The sequence below is a fragment of the Lathamus discolor genome, chromosome 6 (assembly GCF_037157495.1).
Source record: "Lathamus discolor isolate bLatDis1 chromosome 6, bLatDis1.hap1, whole genome shotgun sequence".
Lineage (NCBI taxonomy): Eukaryota > Metazoa > Chordata > Aves > Psittaciformes > Psittacidae > Lathamus > Lathamus discolor.
The window spans coordinates 12,667,536-12,690,616 of record NC_088889.1 but is presented as its reverse complement, the minus strand read 5'-3'; the positions used below and the strand labels follow the sequence as shown (position 1 = coordinate 12,690,616).

At 44.1% G+C, this 23,081-nt stretch overlaps 1 pseudogene; it reads right to left on the bottom strand.

The window, feature by feature from the left end:
- Window positions 1-22,390: 22,390 nt before the first annotated feature.
- LOC136018033 (U1 spliceosomal RNA) lies at window positions 22,391-22,545 on the bottom strand (annotated as a pseudogene).
- Window positions 22,546-23,081: the final 536 nt, after the last annotated feature.

Sequence of the window (23,081 nt, the reverse complement as noted above, 5' to 3'; positions counted from 1 at the left end):
ACAGTGACATCCTAAGGATTTTATGGATTCTCTGAGTTCCAGTGGTTTTAATTTCTTCATTCCAGTGCTGTGCACTCTATACCCTGACCGCAGAGCTGGGAAAGGATCCCAGGGCTACCATCATACACAGTTCAGATCACCTGCAGAAGGCCCATGAGGTGTGAAGGCTGCAGACAAGGGCGGTCTCAGGGTTGCACCACATGTACTAGCTCTCTTCCCCACTGGGGACTCTGGAGCCAAAGTGTCCACCAGCAAGAAGGCCAGCTAAAAATCAGTGCATGGAGCAGACCAGAGAGTGGACTTTGGCCCCCTGCTATTAACGCCACTGGATTTGACAGGAAAGAAAGCAGCAGACAACCAAGAGGGCAGAATCAGCATCTGGAGCAATTCGATTTGAAATTAATTACATGAATTATGTAATGAGAAAAGATTAGCTAAATTAGTGTTTCTGGGTGAACTCAGAATGCAGATAGCATGACCACAGCCTGTGTCTTGAGCGCACTCCTGCTCTGCAATAATACTCTCCCACTACTGCACACAGTATCTCATTTGGTGTATTTGGTGACTGAAATATTTCAAGTTTCAGACAAAGATAAATTGAGGTCTGCAGCATTTGCTCTTTCCCCCTGGTTAAGCTCCTGCCAAGTACCTGATGGCACCTCTGTGACACCAAGACTGTCAGTACAAGTCACTGCAGAGCTCTAAGCTCAATGCGAGTAAAGCGTCATCTTGAGCTGACACAGCCGCATAATGGCTCACCTTGGGCTGGTTCTGAAGAAAATGAATTGGCTTACAGAAGTAGTCAAGTGGAAAGCTGAAACTATCATTTTCCAAAGATATTCAAGGTAAAAAGCCTCAGGGACAATCTTTTGTCAGTTTCTGAGACTTGATTAACTGCCTTAATTCCCTATGATTAATGGCTTTCAAATCTCAGGAGACCTGAGTCTCTGTACACATCATATGGCTGGAGTGTCTTCAAAAAAGCCTGTCCCCAAAGACCTCTATTTGCTGCTCAAGAGCCACGGTCACCAGTGCCCCCCACAGACCACACAACCGTGTGCCTTCCTCATTGAAGCTTTTCTTCTGCTGCCCCACCCACTTCACAGACAGAAGGGATGCAGACAGAGATCACAGTTCACATGATCTGGGAAGAGCTTCAAACATGGACAATAGGAACATCTCTTTTTGCCAGGATCAACTCAGCCAGTACAAATGGCTACCTCAGCACCAGTCTTGCCAGGAGACGAGTTTGCTGGACTTTGGTAGATAACCACAAGACACAGCATCCCTCTATGTATAGGAACCAGGTCTCTTCTATTTTGGGAATGTCAGGTTCTCTTCTGCTCTCCAACAGAAATGGCATTAGAGTGTAAGAAAAGTGCTCAGAGTATGTCTGTATTTCCATGTCCCTCCAAGAACCATCAGGTTCTTCAGCGACCCTGGTAGGCAGACTGTTGTGCTGCCACTCCAGTTCTGCACTCATTGATCTTTAGAACCATAGCTTTTGTGTCACTGGTGACACCTGTACAAGAGATCTGTGACACAGAGCAGAATAAATAGTGGAAAGAAACCTTAAGAATTATCAAAACTCTACTGAAGAGTTAGCAAAACCCTGCTGATTACGGCTGCTGTCCTTGTGCGCAATAATGGTCAAAACCAATTTCATTCTCTTAACTGATCACTAGCGGATGCTCCGAAACAGTCAGGAGTGTGTGTGTGTGTGGGGGGGGGGCTCTGGCAATATGCTTCAGCCTTGTGGCCTAAAGTGGTGGCTAAATTACAAAGAGGAGAATATGAAAAGAAAGAAGCATTGGCCTCATCACCTCCTATGACTTGTCACATCAGCATGTGTCCTACAAATGAATAATGCCTGTTTCACAGTTCATGGTAAATCTAGTGATGTTGAACATTTGGACTTATTATTATAAGCAAGATCAAATGAATATATTGAATAAGTATGAAGGGGTTAAGTACACATGCACCACACAGGCTTTATAAAATATATCAGTAAAACACTGGTAGCTGAATCATTAATCACTTGTCAGAGGTTAAACCAGTAGGGCCTCCAGTAAAAATGCACGGTATCTTATGCAGCACACAGTCCATAATAGATAAAAAATTTATCCTGCTTCTGCCCTCATTAATAGAATGAGAACTGCATCTATAGGATCTATAAATAAACTACCAAGGCTGACTTACTTCTACTGTACTTAGTGGCAGGAAATTGCATAAAAGAGTTGCCCAGGCAGCCAGTGACCTTGAAAGTTGATGTGAAGAGAATGCACACGGGCTGACGGTGCTCTCCTGAGACGGGCTTCTGAGCAAGACTATCACAGCAACTGTAAAGCAGAGCTGCAATTTTCTCATTTGTGTTACAGAAAGTCAGAATGTAGCTCACATGAACTGAACGGAATTGCACATGGATTGGATTATTACTTGTATTTATATTTATACAGGAAATGGAAGTGCTGCAGGGATCAATAGAGTTTGTATTCTCAGAGCAAAACACAAAAACTTGTTCTGTGGAAACAACTATTGAACTTCATTGAGCACCCATTTGTGCACTCAGTTATTTGTACCGTTTTCCACTAAATGTCTCTAATCTTCTATTAAATTAATCCCTGCTGACTAAGGCACAGGGCATATAGCTTTGTAACATACAGGCAACAGCTCATCTCTGTAGTAGTGCTTCACTGCTTTGGGCACTTGTTGGACTTTCCCACTATGCCTACATATGCAAAGCAAGCAGAAATCCCAACACACTTGGGAGAAGAGCTTGAGGTTGAATTCATGATCCTTGCCTGGGTGTTTCTTGACACAGCCCCACAGTGCCCATATCTGACCCTGCTCTCCAGCAGGAAAAATATGTGATAAAAGGAGGACACCATTACATACAAGGAAGTTACTTGCTGCTTCCCCTACAGTACCTTGTTTTCATTGCTTATGCCTCAGATAAGCTTTTGGCATGTCAGTTTACAATTTCTGTGCTCAGTCAGGCCCAAGCTGATCTTTCTGGAACATTTGCACTGCAGCAAGTAGGCTATTTCTAAGAATGACAGTAGAGAAAAACATGAGGAAGGGTGAAGGCCCAAGAGCAGGCTGAGAAGCTGGGAGACGGAGGATGGGAACTAGAAGAGAAAGGAGGGAACAGGGCTGAGAAACCTGAACGGACCAAACTTATTTATAGAAAAGTGCAGGAACTGGAAGGCACCTCTGGAGCTCATGAGAAAGGATGAGGACGAGCAAAGAGAAGTCTCATCTCATCTCATCTGCTATAACTAAATCACCCAACTCATCCAGCAATTGGTTCACATGTTCCTTATTCAGCTTATTATTGCTAATCTAGTGGTAGAAGCTTTTCTTGTTGCTTTTGTCAACTCTTGCAAGTCTCAACTCCAGGTGGTATTTGTCTTTTGTGATACCACCCCTATGGCAGTACTTCTAAATTCCTCCTTTGTAGCCTAGCTCTGCCTCCACCTCCTGTGTGCTGCCTTTCTGACTCTTCTGCTTACCCAAGCTGGTCTTGTCTCCTGATGCATCTCCTCCTCTTCTGGAGATTGAGTTCCTGAGCTTCCAGTTCTTGTGCTTGAAGGGTGCCCTCCTCACAGTCCGGCCAGCTTCCTTAAACTCCTTTGTCCTTCAGAGCTGCTTCCCACGGGACCTCACCTATCAGTTACCCAAAATACAAAAAATCTGCTTTCTTTTAGTCCAGGTTCTGTATTCTGATACTCTGTCATTGCTTCTTTCATGATCTTGAATACTTCCTGGTTGGTCTGGACAAGGCTGACACTGATAACCACATACACATTAGCAGTAGTTGAGCTCTGTGAGACCTTGACCATATTCTTGACCAGACTGGAACTGCATTCACTAACAGCTTTAATGTTCATAAAGAAATAGCCTTTTTTTTTCCTTTTTTTTTTTTTTTTTTTTTTGGCATACGGTCGAGACTGTGCAGTGGCAAAGATCTACAAATGAATGCTGCTTTGTTGTGCCCATTGCAAAACCTAGGGATTCAGTGTTGCTAAAACACAAAGCAGAAAATTACAGGAACACAAACCTGAGCTGAAAGAGCTGCAGACTGTAAAATGCCATTGCCTCGTGGAACCTAGAGATAAAGTTAAAAAGTGCGCTTTCTCTCCGCTGGCTCCCCAAACTTTGCCTGTATCTATCTGCACTCCATACTGCCTGTATGTATCTACTGACTCTTGTATCTGCAGGGAACCATGACTGCAAGTCAAATTCTGCTGTTTCACTAGCAGATTCTCAGTAGCCTTTGAGACCCCAGAGGAAGCTGACACAGCACCTGATCTCCATTGTTTGCTCCAGAAATGCTATTTCCATCTGCCTTCTGCCCAACCGTGTCTTAGAAAACAGTAACCACGAACACTTTCTGCTGTTCCTACAATAGGAATGTTTCACATCAGCAGGGAAATGGCCCTCTGTGGACACCCAGAAAGATAAAGCTGCTTTCCCCTGAAGCCTGCTGCTGACTGCAGCACTGCCTGCAGGCTCCCTGAATTAGTCACAGCAACAGCTCCAGCTTCTGCAAGATCTGGTAATCTGCTGCTCTCTCAGGGCACTGTCTAATTTTGGAATGTCAGCTCCAATCCAACAACCATCTCTCAAAACTAGCAAGACAAATTTTAACCCTTGGTTAACAAATGCCAACCCTTTGCAACACAAACACTAACCTTTTAATGAGTCTTACCCCTTTAATATGGAGTGAACCTGGAATTTTTAGAATACTGTGCAAGAGCAAGGAAAAGATGTAACTTTCAGTTTCACAGATATGTGGGAAACAAAGTCATCCCCAAATACTGCATGCAGATGGTCAGTGCAGCATGGTGGGACGGGCATCGATACGTGCTGCCACTGGTCAGTTAGATGATTTTGGGATGGTCACTCTTGTACCCCTAGCTGGGCTCCTCTTCCAGAAGATAGTGCAGAAAAGGATCAGTGACACTGGACTCCCTTGCAGCATGCTGGGGGAACTGCAGATGGTGAGCACTGAGCAGGCTCAGGTTTCACTAATGCAGGGTGCTTCCAACAATGAACTGGTCATTACACTGTGCTGTTATCAAAGTCATTCCTCTTTTTCTAGGCAACACGGATCTCACAGAGACAGAAATGACTGTCCATTTGCAGTTTAGAGTTACCACAGGCTTTTTATGACCACAGCACTGCTTCCCAATCCTTGCGCTATCATGAGTTTTAGTGCCAGCCCAAATGAAACTCATTTTACAATATGTATACATTTCCCTGCTTCTTAATAGAACAATTTGGAAACGGACCAGACACTCTGAACACTCTGAACAGCACCGCTATTTTTTCTTTATGGCAACAAAATGGGTGCTTTGCCTTTCTTTTCTCAGGGAGAGCAGGCAGCAAAGGCAGCACCCCAGCTTGCACAAGGATGTATTTTTTCACATACTGATTGCACACAAACCTCATCAGCATTTTAGCACTTCCAGTCTGTCATTTTGTCATGCTACTGTCTGTTAATTACATTTATAATTCTTTATATGCTGGGGGGCAGAAATTGAATATCAGGTGAAATTTATTTTGTCTCCCATGTAGTGGGCAAAGAAACTTTGCTTATCTTATTGTAATTTCACCACACACAGCATGAGCTGGTGTAAAAATTCCTCAGTAATGTTCCTTATCACTGACATGGAGCACTGGACTCTGCCTTTAACCTTTGCTATAACCAAGGCTGTAGAAAGGCATAAGGACACATGGCTAGGAACAGAGAGTCTGTGTCTGGAAGAGAGCCAATGATGCTTCCAGGTGGAACAGCTCCCGCTTTGCTCTCCCTTCACGCTTCCCTCTCCATACCTTAAATACACCTATGTCTATTCTTTCATCATAACTTTTTACAGCTACTTCCCAGTCTTAACTGATAAACCTACTATGTGATACTCTGATGATTTCTTACAGGTATCCCAAACTATTTGGGGAGAGAGAGTACACTGAAATGAAGAGAACACAGGGACGAAATGATCTTCTTATTGTGCCAAATGTCACTATGAATAAAGACCTTGGAAGAAAAACTATCATTAATGCAACTTAGTGATATTGCTTTTGCAGGTGTGCCAGCATCAGGGGCATACACTACAATGAAGGTTGGTTTTCTCTGCTGAGGAAAGAACTCAAAAGAGTTGACAAGAGATCTTGTGGAAATTCAAATCAGATCCTTCTCATTTTGTTTCAAAATGGCTCTGTGTCCTCAGGAGTGCTGCACAGCCTGCTGCAGTTCAAATGCACAGTTCAAACAAGTCGTAACTCTGGCAGCATAAGTGGATAAACAAAAACCAGAAGGAACTTGTCCCATCATTATTTCACTCCAAAGGATGTTATTGTCACCAGAGTGATGATTCAGCTCTGACATCTGTGGCACTGAAGGCTTTAAATACACATAGACAATTTTAGCGAACAGGAGTAAGGAAAGTGATTCTTGCATTCACTTTATAGGCAGGACTAATACAGGAAGCAAGGAATCATTCAAAAGATATTTGCTTTTATGCATTAGGTTCCTGCCCCTGCCTTACAAGGCTGCTGACATGCACAGTGTGTGTACCAAGTTGTCTGTCTACTCTCACATAAAGTCCTGCCAGTGCAGAGAGCCCAGTCCAAGATTCAGACATCCCACAAACACCCTGACACTAGTCCCAGTCTCCCATTGCTCCGGGCTACACTGCTCCTGAGGACATAGTGCCGCTTATGAAAAAATATGAAGGGGCTGTTCTGAATTTCTTATCTAAAAGAACAAGTCAGAACACATTCCCTATGGACCCAGGAATTCTTCTGAGGCAGAGAAGTGTCTCTTCAAAAGCCAGTCAATCCATGTGTGATGGCTCCCAGAAGAGAAGAGCTGGCGCAGACGGATGAATGGGGACCTGCCCTGGCCGTGCTGGAAAGGCCAGGTAGCTGCAGTATCCCTCTCCACAGTTCCCTGTGGAGACTTGTGCCAGATGACAAGTGATGGCATGGGTCCCAAGCAGCCACCATCCACCGGCACAAAACAGGGTTTGTCACCTCATCTTCCAGCAGCTGGATCTCACAAATACATCATGGGTTGGACAGTCCCTGGCAGCTCCCCATCTATGAGGGGTCTAAAATGCAATGTCATTTAGCAAAGCAAACTTTAGCTTATAGTAAAATTAATGTGAGGCAGCTGTGAAGATATCCCTTAGGAGGATCAGCCACATTCACCACAGTGTTAAATCTTGCTGCCAGTGCACTGTGAAATAAGATAAAAACAGATTGGATCTGATGACAGCCAGCACTGCCTGCGTGAAGCAGTCCTGCCTGCATCCCACATGCTGAGGCTGGTAAGAGAACAAGATGGCATATTTCTGCTTCCTCAGATCTGCTTCTACTGCTCTTCATGTTTAAGAGGAATACTGCAAGTGAAAGCTGAGCTATATTGAGATTTCAGTGGTTTACAAAGCAGTAATTTCAGAGAAAAGCATGTACCATGAAGTTGCAATGTTCTGAAATCCTTCACAGCTGTGAAGGAAGGTAGCTGTTTGCCCAATTTAACTCATCAACCCTGAGGAAAGAGATCTTGCAAGGGATGCTCTCCTCTCAGTAGAAAAACATAGATTTGATCTGTCAGCATCTGTATCAATCAAACGACAGTTCATGCCTTTATTTTGCCAGAAGGGATCACTCTGAGTAACTGAAAGGGCACCACCAGACAAGTTTTAAGCCTTTGTGAAAATGAAGACCTCCTCCTTATTTCAAAAGACACCTCCAAAGAATAAAACCACTTTCAGAAAAAGGATCATTTATCACTTCCTAAAATAGAACCCTTTGGTTCTGCAGCATCTAAAAGACTAAAATTTCAGAATCTCTTTTTATACCTTTTACTAATTCTTTAAGAAGAAGCCAGAGAAATATTCAATAACTTTCTACAGCCAGTCTAATATTTGAATTCTATTCCTTTTCTTTTTTTTTATTATTTTTATTACTTTCTCATAAGCAGAGCTGATTTTGCGTAATGAAAGGGCGAGAATTAGGAGTACTCAAAAGAAATCCAAACCAGCCCCACCACAGATTACTTCATGGGATCTAAAGTTTGGAAACACCATTACAGGCTGCTCAGCACAGGATATACCCAGGACCCAAAGGATGTCCTTTGCACACTCACCCTTACCTTTACTTGAGCACTGTGCCGCAGACTCTCACCTTATATATCACACTTTGCCTGCCTCAGAGTGCACAACCTCAGCCTAATGTGTTGTTCAGGTAACTGCTGCTTTGTTCTACCTATCTGTCCTGGTTTGGGCTGGGATGTTTTCTTCCCAGAAGCTGGTGCAGTGCTGAGTTTTTGCTTTAGTTTGGGAACAATGCTGATAGCACGCCAATGTTTTAGTTGCTGATCAGCAGTACTTACCCTGATCAAGGACTTTTCAGTTTCTCATGATCTGCCAGTGAGGAGGAGTGCAAAAGCTGGGAGGAAGCAGAGACAGGACACCTGACCCAAACTAGCCAAAGGGGTATTCCATAGCATAGCACGTCATGCCAGTATATAGCTGGGGGAGTCACCAGGAAGGATAGATCACTGCTTGGGCCAGGCTGGGTACTGGTCGGTGGATGGTGAGCAACTGTACTGTGCCTCACTTGTGCTTATTGTTTGCTTTTCCTTTTCCCTTTTAGTTTTATATTCTCCCCCCTTTTTATTTCCCTTACCGTTATTATTGTTATTAGTAGCAGTATGTTGTGCTTTAGTTATTAAACTGTTCTTATCTCAACCCATGGGGTTTACATCCTTTTGATTCTCCTCCCCATCTGCTCAGAGAGAGGGGAAGGGGAGTTAAGCGAATGGCTGCATAGTGCCGAGTTACTGGCTGAGTTTAAACCACATCACTATCTCACAGAGTAAACACCAAATTAACTAATAACCATTACTATGATGTTCTGAAAAGTACAAGAAACCCTGAAGATCTGTAATGTATCTGGCTCTAGCAATGTTTTCACAATTAAAAAGTATTCAGAATGTATTTTTCTACATTTACACAGAAAGACCTAATGTTACAAAACCCTGGTTTCTACAGAACAGCTCCACAGTAAACAATGGAACAAAAATTTTTATTTTGTATTAACCCTATTCATTAGAATTAAGAGCACTACACAAAGGTTTTCTTGTCCCAAATATCTTTCATCTCTGCCCATTCTTCAAACATCTTGGGCTTCAATTCAGTAAACAATAAAACATGACTAAGGCACATAGATGCACTGCCAAGCCATTATTTCTGTCATTATTAAGGTAGAAAATTGGCACCCTTAGCCAATTTGGAGTACCAAACCCAGTGACTGGTAAACTGTGAGCCATCAATAATTCCTGACTCCTTCCAGGTTTTTTTGCCAGTTGTCTTGAAGCCAACAAAAATAATGCAGGATGGTAACGAAGATGTGTCATCTCTGCTGTTCAGATGTGAGCCTTATCTGCCCAGCCAGCTCATCTGTTTGAAAGCAAACATTGCCTCATGGATGGTTTGTATTCCTGTGTCTGCTCCAGGAGCACTGTGTTATTTAGACCCACACTCTGAAGTTTGAAAATAAGCTACCACTGAGCTTCTCAGACATTTAGTGCCCTATGCAAGCTGAGGCAGACCAGACATCCTGCTTGATACCTTCTAACTGGGTATTTCAGGTGCACAAATAGATGAAAACATATCAAAAATACAGAAGAATTTTCAACAAGTGAGACAAGAAACAGAGAACACAAGAGACCAGGAACAGGATAGCAGATTGCTGTGGATTCCTGCCAGAAACCCTGGCTCCAACAACATTGACACTGTTCTCAGACTAGCCAGGATGACCACAGCTTGACAGCTTTCTGGTGATCAGTGGCCCCAGAATTAGGGTTCAAGCCTTATTCTGCCTGTAAGAGACCCTGCAGCACAGAGCTGAATGCCCATGCTTTGAGGACTGCAGCAGACCTGATGTACCATCCTTTTTACATGGCTCAGTCTTGCACAACAGCATCCTCCTCTAGGTGATATAGAAAGGGACCCAATGTCATTAAACACAATATTGGTATTGAAATGAGCTGTTATGCAGTAGCTCACTGTACAGTCCAGCCCTAAACAGAACATATGACATTCATGGTATGATACCATCCCCAAAATCTCTGTAAGTCGGGCTCTGTGAGTAGAGATCTGTGTTAATGACATCTTTTTGACAGGACGCATTTTCTGTCTACCCATTCCAGTTTTAATACAGCACCATATTACCAAAGCCCTTCCTAGCATTGGGGGAACATAGGACTTGTCTAGAGGGTGTAAAAACAAGTCTAAGGTATTTATAAAAATCCAGACTAGTTCTGAACAAACTTCTCTGCAGAGCAAATTAGCTGCTAAAGGCCTGAGTGCTAACACAGGCATCTTGTAGCGGCAACTGAGTTCTCCCATGCACAGGAAGAAGGTACCAGCCAGACATGGATCTGCATTCCTACAGTAACGCTTATTCCTGCCTATCTCCCCTGAACATGTATGTCATCTGAGCCCCACCTGGCTGAGAGCAGGCACAAAGGAGGGGTGTTTTTGTGGTGCTACTGCTTCTCCTGGAAACTGAATAACAATTTTAGAGAAAGATTAAAGAGTGTTTTAATCAACTTCAGTCACACAACAGATGTTGGCTTTAATAAAAAAGAGTTACGAAAGAGAAGGGAATAACAAGAATTAATTAGACTTTGCTGAGCAAAGAAATAAAGTCCAGAAATCTGACATTTCCTCACAATTAGTTTATAGATTAGCATCCCCTCAGGACAGGTGGATACTCTTTCTATACTTGTTTTTAATAAGGACAGTATCACGTTGCTATTACCAGTATAGAAAGCACAGATCATCAACTCTGCATTTTAGCAGTGAAAAAACAGCCCTAAAAGTCATCACTCAGCTCCTAGGATCATCCCTTCCTCAGCCCCACTGCACTGGATACAAACTTCACCACAGTGGCAGTAAAGGAAAACCAAGTTGCCCACACCAGGCCAGGAGGGGAAAGGGAATACTGGTCCTGGTACCTTGGGCAGCAAGGTATGGGTAATCAGCAGAGAAGAGAAATACTGCCAAATGAATGACAGAACACAGACAGACTGTGGATTTATTTTAGCAACAGCTATCGACCCTGCTGTAGGTCCCTGAATGACCTCCTCCATAGAGTGACTTCCACACACTAATGGTGAAGAAGGATCAGTGATAGACACTACTGAAATTACAGACTAAGGCACAAGCCATTCTCTGCATAAACTGTAGTACCTGCAGCAGTCCAGAGCTCTCTCCTCTAACATGGAGAAGCAGTCCAGCACAAAATACTGGAGTGTGAAAATGTTCATAATAAAAGTAAAACGATATCGAGAAGCATCAGGTATAAAAGCAGTACAGAAAGCTAAACTTACCGCTTTCAAAACACATGGACTTGGAATAGAAGACAGAATGACTGTAAAATATCGTAGAAAGGAAAGTGCTAAGGAGTAATTCAGAATTATTCAATGCCCCAAATGACCTTTCCCATAGGCAGGACAGCATGGGATGCCAAAACTTCAAAGAACCCAAAAGGCTTTGTTCAGCCCATTATTTAAGCAGAGTGTCCTGGCACAGTGGCTAACAGCATTCGTGAGTAACAGGCCCAAGGAACACAGGGACTCACCCAGAAGGATTCTGAGGGTATAACCTAAGGGAATCTCTCACCAGAGGGAAACCATATCCTTTTGTACCCCACTCCAACATAGACATCCAAAGTTGAAAAATTCCTTGAAAATCCAGGCTCTGATGCTGGTTGGCATGATGTGGCTGGTGACATCAGTGTCACTGGAGTAACTGGAGTTCCAAGCCTGCTGGAAGTGCTCTGCTAAATGAAGGCTACAAACTGAGATGGGGGGACAGGTGAAAGGGTAGTGCTGCAGGAATAAGGTCTCACACAGCAGAAATGTCACTGGGGAGGTCCCAGTTTGGCCAGAAGCACAGCCCTCGCCCTGTGCACATTGTTGACCTCTAACCAAACAAGGATGTTTTCCATCATCAGAAGCAAACACCAGCAGCTGGCCACAACAACAGTCTTTGACAATTGTGGCTAAAAGGACTTAGTTCCCTGAAACATGAGGGTTATAAAGACCTGACCAGTTTTACCCCTCCTGCCCTGATCAGGGCACTGATCAGCAGCAGCTCTGACTCAGAAACCCACCACGCACCCTGCTGAACCTCCCTGCCCACCAGTAAGCGGTTCTCTTCATCTCCATGAGAATCTATCCCAAGCAACAAAGGGCACTGCCCTTGTGGATAACACCATCAGCTCTAGCTCACCTGCTAGAACTTTGCTAGACCCTTACTACACCCATTGCTACATGTGTTACTCGGGGCATCAAGCTGTACCCAGGTCTGGTCATCTTATGGTCACAACACTGTTACCAGTGACCCTTGCTTTGAAGTAATACAACACAATGGAATGAAGACATCCAAAGGGACACTGGAGCAAGATGTACCAAGTAGCCATAGCAACCCACAGTGACTATCTATTTTCCTTCTTCCTGCATTAGTGCTTTTCTCTTACGCTACTGACTTTCTATCACAGTGTATAAGCCAGAGGCCCAACTGATCTCCAGCCAGCTGTGATGCTAACATTCTTTGAAAATGATTTAATAAAATAATTTTCTTCCTGTCATCATAAAAGTGTTGCAGTGAACTTGAATTTTATCTGAAATAGAGAAAGAAAGGTAAAAAGGTGCCACCAGTGCTTAGCTCACCAGAGAGAAAACTGGTAAAACCATTTATGTACGTGCAGAGCACCCGACCACAGGCAGCCACAGGCGCCTCCTCTGCCCTGTGACCAGCTACTGGCCCTCTTGGAGACAGCAGGAATAATGGTGGCAAGACTGCAGTTAGTCATGGGCCAACAGGGCACAGGCGCTCCTTTAGGCAAGTCACACAGGAAAGGCAGGACTCAGCCTCTGCATCTTATAGGAGCAACGGAGGCAGCCAGCTCTTTCAAAGCTTCACCCATTGCACTTGTTGACTTTTTCCTCCTATTTCACTTCTGCAATACAAAGGGCTTGTATAAAGGTCAGCTTTGATCTGTGGCCCAAGCAGATTAACTTAGTGCAAAATTAGGACAAGAGGAAAACTATGCAACTGACATGAAAGTTCATAAAAAAATAGACTGACGAACCTCACCCTTACAAAAGAGGCAGGTCACTGTTGTAAGAATTAGCCGCAGCATCTTAATGACTTATTTATTTACTATTCTTGTTAGTATGTGAGGAAGAGGAAAGGAGTGAAGAAAAACATGAAAAGCATTTGAAATTTATAATAATGTGTATCTGTGCCACATGGCATTAAAGTTCTGCCAGGCAAGCACTAAATTGGGTTGTTCTACAAGGGTTAACTAAATGTGAAGAAACTAATGTGTCAGTTTTTGATACCTAAGGAGCTGGAACACTTACTGCAGCAAACAGTCTGCTGTCAGCACATGTATTAAACACCAGCTGTGCCCTGATATTGCAGTGAGTCCACATGTGACACTGCAGCAGCAATAGCTACCACCTCCCCATAGTGGAACTTACTGCATGTTACCATCGCAACATGAAAGTAACCCCACTTTTTCTAGATAAGATTTTAACTAGAAAGGAAACCTTCCTCCTTCAGAGCAGATTTGGGCTACTTAGGTTTTGGCAAAGAAATTATAACTTCACTACAGAAAGGAAAATTTCACTGGAAAAAAATCAACAGTGCTCATTGATGAATGGGACACGCAGGCGTGATGATCCCTTGCAACCTGTGACAACATGTCCAAATCACACACAGAATCATAGAATGGTTTGGGTTGGAAGGGACTCGGCATCACTGTGTGAGGCCACGGCTAAGGCATGTCAGAGAGACAAAGTGTTTCAAGACCTTTGTCAAGCAAAACCTCTAAGTAAGATATATGAGACAACCATTTTACCATGTACTGCCTAGAATGGCACTGGGTAACATTTTATAGAGGACAAAATTAGCTAACCTCATCTCCTGAAAGGGGCTGTAAATTAGGTTTGGGAGTCTGTAACTACCTTCTAACTCTTTATGACTTTAAGGGAGTGGAAGCCTGAAACTTCCTTAAATTGTGACATGGGGTGACATGAGGGAAAGGGTTACTATCTATCACTACAGAATCACAAGTTGCTGTCACTGAAAGGACGCATGACTGACAACTACTGAAGTTTAATTCCTTTAGATACTTATTACTGGGACCCCCCAGAATCAAAAATACAAACATTTACATCGCCTTTTCATAGCTGCTTCATGAAAATAAATTGCCAAAAAGCATATAAATGCATTCATTTTAAAAAGGCTTGTTTGCACTGCTTCCCTAAAGGAATTTGAAAATGTTCTTTCTCCTTCCCCTTTAAATGGCACTTTGGAATTAGTATGCCATTGTGTGGATCAAGGCCATTTGCACAAATATAAAATATTCAATTAATAAGACTCTGGAATATTTAATCATGACATTGAAATGCTAAGGACTGCATTAACATTTATTATTCTCTATAAAGGAATGGTGCCCAGCACTCTGCCTGCAACTGTTCTATAATAGCTCTTTGGAGCTCGATGTGGGTTTTTGGTCTCTTTCCTAAACCAATGCTAAAAGGCAGTGTTAATGCAGATTAAGCTAAATTTCATAACCACTAGAGTAACACTCCAAGAGAGAGTGAAATTACTAGCTCTTAATTTAAAAAAAAACTGAGAGAAGCATTTTTTTCCCCATTTCCAATTAGCAGAGCTTACTTAGACGGCAGAGAATTATGCTCAGAGAAGTTGTGGCTGCTCCATCCCTGGAAGTGAAGCATACACCTCATGCCTGTGGGATGTTATTTAAATAAAGCTATGCTGAACCCCTAACAGAAGTTATGTGAGCAGGTAACTTGATTCCTCCATCTAACTTTATTAAGTCTGTACAGTATTTAGGAGCTGTCTTCTGACTGACAGCAAAACTGACTCTAGACCCATACAACTGAAATGTAGAGTTTCTCCTGTGTTGCAAGAGAATGAAATTCAAACCCTGGAACAGGCTTCCTAGAGTAGTGGTCGATGCCCCAAGCATGCCAGCATCAAACAGAAATTTGGACAATGCCCTTAACAACATGCTTTAACTTTTGGCCAGCTGTAAAGTGGCCGGGCAGAAGGAAGGATCCTCGCAGGTCCCTTCCAGCTGAAGTAGTCTATTCTATTCTACTGGAAGCAAAAGATACTACAGATTGCTTTAAATACCTTTTTTAGAAGAAAACCCAGATTTTCCTAGTAACAGTAGGCCCCAGATAGTGCACTTATCATGTACCTTCACTAATGAATCACCAAACCAAAAAATAGCAATAATATTTAAACCTTGGTATTGATAAAAACAAGAGCATGTCAGAGACATGCTTGAAACAAGTGAAGAATCGTGGGCTTCATTCAATTAAAAGGTCTGTAAATACAGCTCTTGATCTCACAAGTTTCTTGTTAAAGCAACAAGCTTAAGAAATCTGGACTGAGGAGTTTGTACCCATTGGTGAAATGAAAAGTCTGAAAATGCTAGAGCAAGCTGAAACCCAAGTAGCAGTATTTATAGCAGCCATTTTTCAAAAAGGATACTGGGAATACAGCATCTACAATTGCTGCTTTGAAAATTGGTGGAAAATATATGGACCATGTTACACCTTAACGAACGCACAGGGAAATACACAGGAATGTCAGAACTGTCAAAATCAAGTGAGTTCAGACCTCGGAAATGACAGAAAAACACCAGCAAACACATCAAATAAAGCACAGAACTAACCTGAGCTGGGGAAATTCTCCCAGCCAGCTCTGGCCATATATTAATATTAATATTAATACTACTATATTGATGCCAGGCTTGATCTTTTAAACTGAACGCTTTAGCAGGATTTATTAGCTTTGGGAACAGGGCCATTCTGCATCTGTCACCAGGCCAGCCAGAGCCGTCTCCTGCTGGATGAGAGATTCCTGCACCACAATCACAACATGACCCAGGCAGACCCTCAAAGAGCTTGCCTCGTTTCAGTCAGAAAAAAGAAAAAAAAGGCTGTAAGAGGGCATTTTTCCTCAGTGCATTCAGGAATACAAACATCAGGGAAGGAGAAGTGATGTTAAGACTAAAGGCAAAACTGCTTACACAATACCAAATGGTATAAAATAGTCATAAATCCAGGCTGGAAACCTGAAGATATATAACACCAATGGCAGTGAAATTGTGAGACAGCCTCTCAGCAGTAGTGGTAGAGATAAAAAACCCTCTGCTGTGGTTTAAGATGTATTTTCTCAGCCCACAGGGATAATTACACAAGAGGAGCTTGTTAAAAAGGTTGACAAGGACGTGCAAACCAGAACTATCTTACATCAATGCTAGTATTAGAGAGGTCCCATCGGGATGCCAGGTCAGTACATGGTTACCTGTATGTTTACAGGCAGTCCCAGTGTAGCAAAATTGCTCGCACAGTTAAAGTCAGGCATCTGCTGAAGCCAGATTTATGCCACCACACAAAACTCAGCTGGTAATTCACACTGCCAGGAGTTTGAGGCCAGGAGGTTGGCTATTTTCTGGATCACCAAACAGCTGTCTACACTTCTACTTCAGTTTTATGGTCTGAATGGAGTTACTGATTGGAAAGGTTTCTTCACTGCCTCCCACTTTCACACCAAGCAACCCCAGACATTAATCACCGATTTTATTCTAGAAAAGGCATGAAAAAAACTTAAGTTCAGTTGCAAAGTAGTTACATGGGGAGAAGAGAGGCAGGAGAGACATCTTGTGATCTTGGCCATACTGTCAGCTTGCCAGCATATGCTTCTGCTGCTCCCCTGCCCTCTCATACTGAGCTGCTAAGGGAGCACACCACAGCCCAGGGGTCAATACTTGGGCTAATACTGTTCACCATCTTCATGAGTGACCTGGATGAGGGTGCAGGGCACAGCTCAGCAAGCTTGCATATGATACGAAACTAAGGCGTAGAGATGGGCATGCTGCCATTCAGATGGAGCTAGGCAGGCTGGAGAGGAGAGGCTGGAGAGAAGGCTGAGAAGAACCTCATGGAATTCAGCAAAGAAAAGCAAAGTCTCATAACTGGGGAGGAATAACCCCATGCACCAATACATGCTGGTGGCCGACTGGCTAGAAAGCACTTGGCAGGGAAGGACCTGGAGGTCCTGGTGTACAACGACTCGAACATGACTCATCAGCACGGCAAAGACAGCCGCCAGCCTCCTGGGCTGCATCAGGCAGAGGTTGCCAACAGGTCAAAGAAGGGGGCTCACATGGAGGGATCCCAGCAAAGGCCCACCAAGATGATGAAGGGAGAGCAGCATCTTTCATATGCAGAGAGGCTGAGAGAGCTGGGACTGCTCAGCCTGGAGAGGAGAAGGCTCAGGAGGGATCTCATCAATGTGTATGAATACCTGATGGAGGCTGTAAAGGAGACAGAGGCAGGCCCTTCTCAGGGGCACCCAAGGAAAGTACAAGCGATAACGGACATAAACTGAAATACACACAATGTTAGCTAAACATTAAAAAAAAACCAAACAAAAAAACCCAACTGCTTTTGGGCCATGGTGATTGAACACTACAACAAGGTTGCCCAGACAGGCTTTGGCATGACCACCCTCAGAGACAGTGAAAAATCGACCTGGACACAACCCCGGGCAACCGTTCAAACTGACCCTGCTTTGAGCAGGGAGTATCTGCAGACATCACCCCAGCCCCAGCTCCTCTGTGATTTATTCAGGTCACGGCTCTAATGCACCATAGAAACTGCACCAGGCTGGACTGCCTGAGCAAAGCAGCCCAAGAACGCACTGCAGTTGCTCGGAGAAGTCCATCTTCCTGCATGGAGAAACTGCATTTTACGAGCTCTCCGATCTGCAAGAGGCTTTTTCCCAGGCAGATGCCTGAGCAAGGCAGTGCATTTGGCAAACACCCAAAGGACTTGTAAAATGATGCACTAAAAATTTGGCACCACCAATTTTAAACTGTTTTAAGTGCTCACCTGTGAATAAGCTGCAGGTAGAAAACATCTACTTTGAAAATGGCTTTACAATTTCTGTTAAGTATTAGCATGCTGAAAAATTCCTGCATTCTACCTGATCAAAATGGTGATAAAGTGACAAAGTGACAAAACCAGAAAGCAGCACTGAAGAACTCATCTCTCAGACAAAAAGAGATCACTTTCCCTTCTCTAACACACAGTGCATGTGTATTTTAATTACAATTAACACCCATAAGTATCGATATTATTGCAATTTGCTATTATTGAAAAGCAGCTGAATATAATTCACAGGCATTTTGCCTTTCTTTTTAAATTGTTTAAACTTTTTACCACATGCCTTTGCCAAGGGGTCAGCCTGGAACAGTGTGCAAGGAGAGGGAACGCCTCCATCCTTCCTGTGCAGCAAGATGACCAAGACCCATGGTTCAGGGAGCTCCTGTGAGCATCAGCCACAGGCACAGGAGAGCACAGGGGTGAACAGGCTGAATTAACCCACTCCAGGCCATGCTAGGGTCACTGATGAGAAGCTATTATTACTCCCCAGCTAAGAGAGGCTCAGTTGCTGTTCGTAGGGGAAGGGGATACCCACCCCAATTTGTCCAGTGCCGAGATGAAAGCTGGCTCATGGAGTGCAGGAGTCATGGAGGTTCTATACGTTCTTCTCATGGCAATGTCAAGAAGCTTTTTGTGTGCCCACAGCTTCCACCCCACAACCCATGCCCACTAGAGGGCTCACTGCCCCACCAGCAACACCAAGCCTGTGTACTCCAGCAATTAGCATTACATGCTGTTAATTTTGTGGAGCCCACTAGTTCACTCACAATAATGCTAACATGCTTTTGGATTTCTCTCTTTTCAGCACTACCTGTCAGGCCATCATGGCCTCTGGCTCCCGGGAGCTGTGCTCCTCCACACCTCCCAACCTGGGAACACTTCATTCCTCTGCTCCCACCTTGGTCTCACCTGCTCCTGCTGTGAGCGGCCCTTACTCTCAGCCCTTTTCCTAACCCTCGCTGCCTCCCCTGAACATGTCATTGCCGCATCACACAGAGAGATGCAGGTACAGAGGGATGAGGTGCTTGATGTGGCTTTAAGGCAACAGCAGATGCAATGCCAAGACCCACATGGCTGTCTCAGTTGTAGAAAAAGGCTGATCAATTAGAAAGGGTTCAACAGAGAGCCAGGAGAACCAGTAAAGAATGTTGAAGTTTGTCTTAGATTATGAGACTTCAGAAGCTGATCTGTTTAGCCTTCAGAAGAAGATTAGGGAAAGACATGCTCGCAATCTATACAAATCAGCATGTGAATGAAACCTGCAAAGCAAACTCTCCTACATAACAGGGCAGGCAAGGACCATAACCTGCGTTGGACAGACAACCAGCTCCCCTGATCCTGACCTGTCCCTTTCTGCCCTCACAACCCATTTAATAATACAGGCTATTTTTTTTTTACACTCCTTAAGATTCAAAGCCTCAAGGCTGAAGTTACACAACTTCAGGATGTCAGTAACTGGAAAATTTTACTAGGCAAAGGGGGTGGCAGGTAGTTGGTGGAGCAGCAGAAGCACGGATGTGATGGCGTCAAGAACATGAGCACTGTCTTGCAGGTTGAACCTTGGCCACCCTTGACTCATCTCTACTCATGGCAACAGGGGAAATACTGTCTGGTGGGGCAGCAAACTGGGCCACCCTTTGTTGCCTATCCTCCACCCAGCACCCACCACCACTGAACCAGGGATGTCAGCAGGTTGGCCCTGACAGTTCCAGTTTGGATTGGTCTCTGTCAGCAGTGATTTGCTATTATCCATTCAGGAACACATCTGATCAAAATGGAACAGAGGAGCTGATTTCCTCACATGAGAGACTGGACTGTGTGATCACAGTCACCTCCCTCTGCCCTCATCAGCAGCGAAAATACAGCTCTGTGATAAGTGCTTCTCAGGGACACTGCAAAGCAATTCCAAGTGGCTCCAGGGCCAAAGCAGAGCAAACACAGCAATGTTGTTACACAGCTCACGCATAAGAGCACCTCACACCAGAAACCTCTTCTGGGTAAGTATTTCTCAAGTGAAAAGAACAGACTTAAAAGCACAAAGCCATGCCATAACCGTAATTTTCTCAGAAATTTCTGCCGTCTACCTCATGCCCTGCCCTATGACACTAATGCAAACAAAAATGCACTTCAAGAATGGTTCTGGACAGGTAGATGGGTTTGTGCCCTGAGACCATAGCAAAGAAGCACCCCTGCATGCTCCCCTCGGTGCTTATTCATCAACTAAGCTATTGGCTACAGTCAGAATAAGGGCACTGCCCTACAAGGACCTCAGCATCAACCCACAGTGAGGCCATTGTGTTGCTTCTAAAACACTGGCCTGAGGCCGCTAGCACTGTCAGCCTCACATCAGTCCCTCAAACTGACTTGTGAGATGGGGTCATCTTTATTCTCTTTGATCAACAAGGCTGGAAAACCTCTGGGCCAGAAATTCACTTACTGGTCTTTGTCCAGCATTTAGGACAAATTACCTTTACAACAATACAAGAATCAAAGGTTTGTGTAGCTCAGTGCCTGGCTCTGATGCTGGCCTAAGCAGGCATCATGGAAAAAAATACAAACCCAGGAAAAACACCAAGTATTCTGCCTAGAGCACTGCCCTAGTTTGCAGCCTTTTAGGTCAGGGACTTCTTCACAGACACGTAAGTTTCGATATATTTATTACTTCCCTTCCATGAATGGAAATACTGCAACAAAAATAACTGCTAGGAAATTATTATTGCAGCAAAACTCAGTTTCTGTAAGACAGCACTAATTATGAGCCACGAGAATTCTTCAACTCCTGTGTTACCTCTGGATAACTTCTTGCAAAATTCTGGGACAGGATACCCCTCTGTGAAGCCACCTTACCTTTGAGGGAAATAATGTCACGGCTTAACCCCAGCCAGCATCGAAGCTCCACGCAGCAGCTCTCTCCCTACCCGCAGTGGGACGGAAGAGAGAATTGGAAGGAGGGAATTGAGAACAGTCGTGGGTTCAGACAGGGCCAGTTTAATACTGGAAATAAAATAAATAATGTAATAATAATAATAAACTGTAATGAAAGTAACAAAAAGAGAAACAAAAGCCAAGAAAAACAAGTCATACAGATGATAAACAATTGCTCAGCACACATCAACCAATGCCCAGCCTATTCCCAAGCAGCGGCACCTGGACAGCTTTCCTGCCCCCAGGTTCACACGGAGCATGATGCCATATGGTCTGGAATGTCCTTTGGGTCAGTTGGGATCAGCTGTCCCAGCTGTGCACCCCTCAACTCCTTGTGCACTCCCAGCCTCCTTGCTGGTGGGGTGAGAAGCTGGAAAGATCTTGATGCTGTGTAAGCCCTGCCCAGCAACAGCTAAAATACCAGTATGTTATCAACATTATGCTCAGACTAAAGCCAAAACACAGCATTGGACCAGCTACTAGAAAAAGAATCAACTCTATCCCAGCCAAAACCAGGACACGCTATAATCACAATGTGCTGTTTCCTAATAACAGGCATAATAAATATGTCTCTCCTAAATAAAAACCAGACATACTTCCTCGCAATCCATGGAGATCACTGGAAACAATTACATATGAAATTCTCACAAAAGGTAAGGAAAGTTAGAATCATAGAATCATAGAATAGTTAGGGTTGGAAAGGACCTCAAGATCATCCAGTTCCAATCCCCCTGCCATGGGCAGGGACACCTCACACTAAACCATCCCACCCAAGGCTTCATCCAACCTGGCCTTGAACACCACCAGGGATGGAGCACTCACAACCTCCCTGGGCAACCCATTCCAGGGCCTCACCACCCTAACAGGAAAGAATTTCCTCCTTATATCCAATTTAAACTTCCCCTGTTTCAGTTTTAACCCGTTACCCCTTGTCCTGTCACTACAGTCCCTGACGAAGAGTCCCTCCCCAGCATCCCTATAGGCCCCCTTCAGATACTGGAAGGCTGCTATGAGGTCTCCACTCAGCCTTCTCTTCTCCAGGCTGAACAGCCCCAACTTCCTCAGCCTATCTTCATACGGGAGGTGCTCCAGTCCCCTGATCACCCTCGTGGCCTTCCTCTGGACTTGTTCCAACAGTTCCATGTCCTTTTTATGTTGAGGACACCAGAACTGCACACAGTACTCCAGGTGAGGTCTCACAAGAGCAGAGCAGAGGGGCAGGATCACCTCCTCCGACCTGCTGGTCATGCTCCTTTTGATGCAGCCCAGGATACGGTTGGCTTTCTGGGCTGCGAGCACACACTGCCGGCTCATGTTCATTTTCTCATCGACCAGCACCCCCAAGTCCTTCTCCGCAGGGCCGCTCTGAATCTCTTCTTTGCCCAATCTGTAGCTGTGAAAAAAAAAAAAAAAAAAAAAAAAAAAGTCGAGTTTCCTGCATTTGGGGAAATCGCAGGGGTCAGCACACCCGGAGTGCAAGGGATGAGCCTTGTCCTGGGAAAACCACCTGCTTGATCATGGTGTCTCCCCTGCCAGGTAAGTTACAGACATAAGCAAAAATAAACTCTTTCCAATAAGGTAAAGGGCAACAAAGATGTTTTAAACAATAACAGGGGAAATTATTGTAATAATTTACATCCATTATAGGGAATGAATACAGTAAATATTACTGTTAGAGAAAGCATTCAACAAATATTCATCTTCTGTGCACATAAAGACACTGAGTGGGGCATTCCTTTCTTACAGTAATTACAAAATATTTCCTATTCAACAGTGACTGTTTAGCTGAGCAGATTATTAACCAGCCACAACCAAAGCTAATCACAACCAATTTTCAAGCAACTTTAAAGCCATTTTTGTGAGCAGTTTTTAAAAGCATTCCTTGCTAATGACAAACATTTATCAAACCTTGGCCCCCTCAGGAGAGCAGAGTGCTATAGTCACAGCACTGAAAGGGGCAAGTGGATGCCCCCAGAAACTCCAACATGATTAATGTGACAGACTGGACAGGCAAAATAAGTCAGCCTGATAGTGATGGAGTTCGGGGGGTAGGATTAATTACCAGGATGTGTCAAATTGA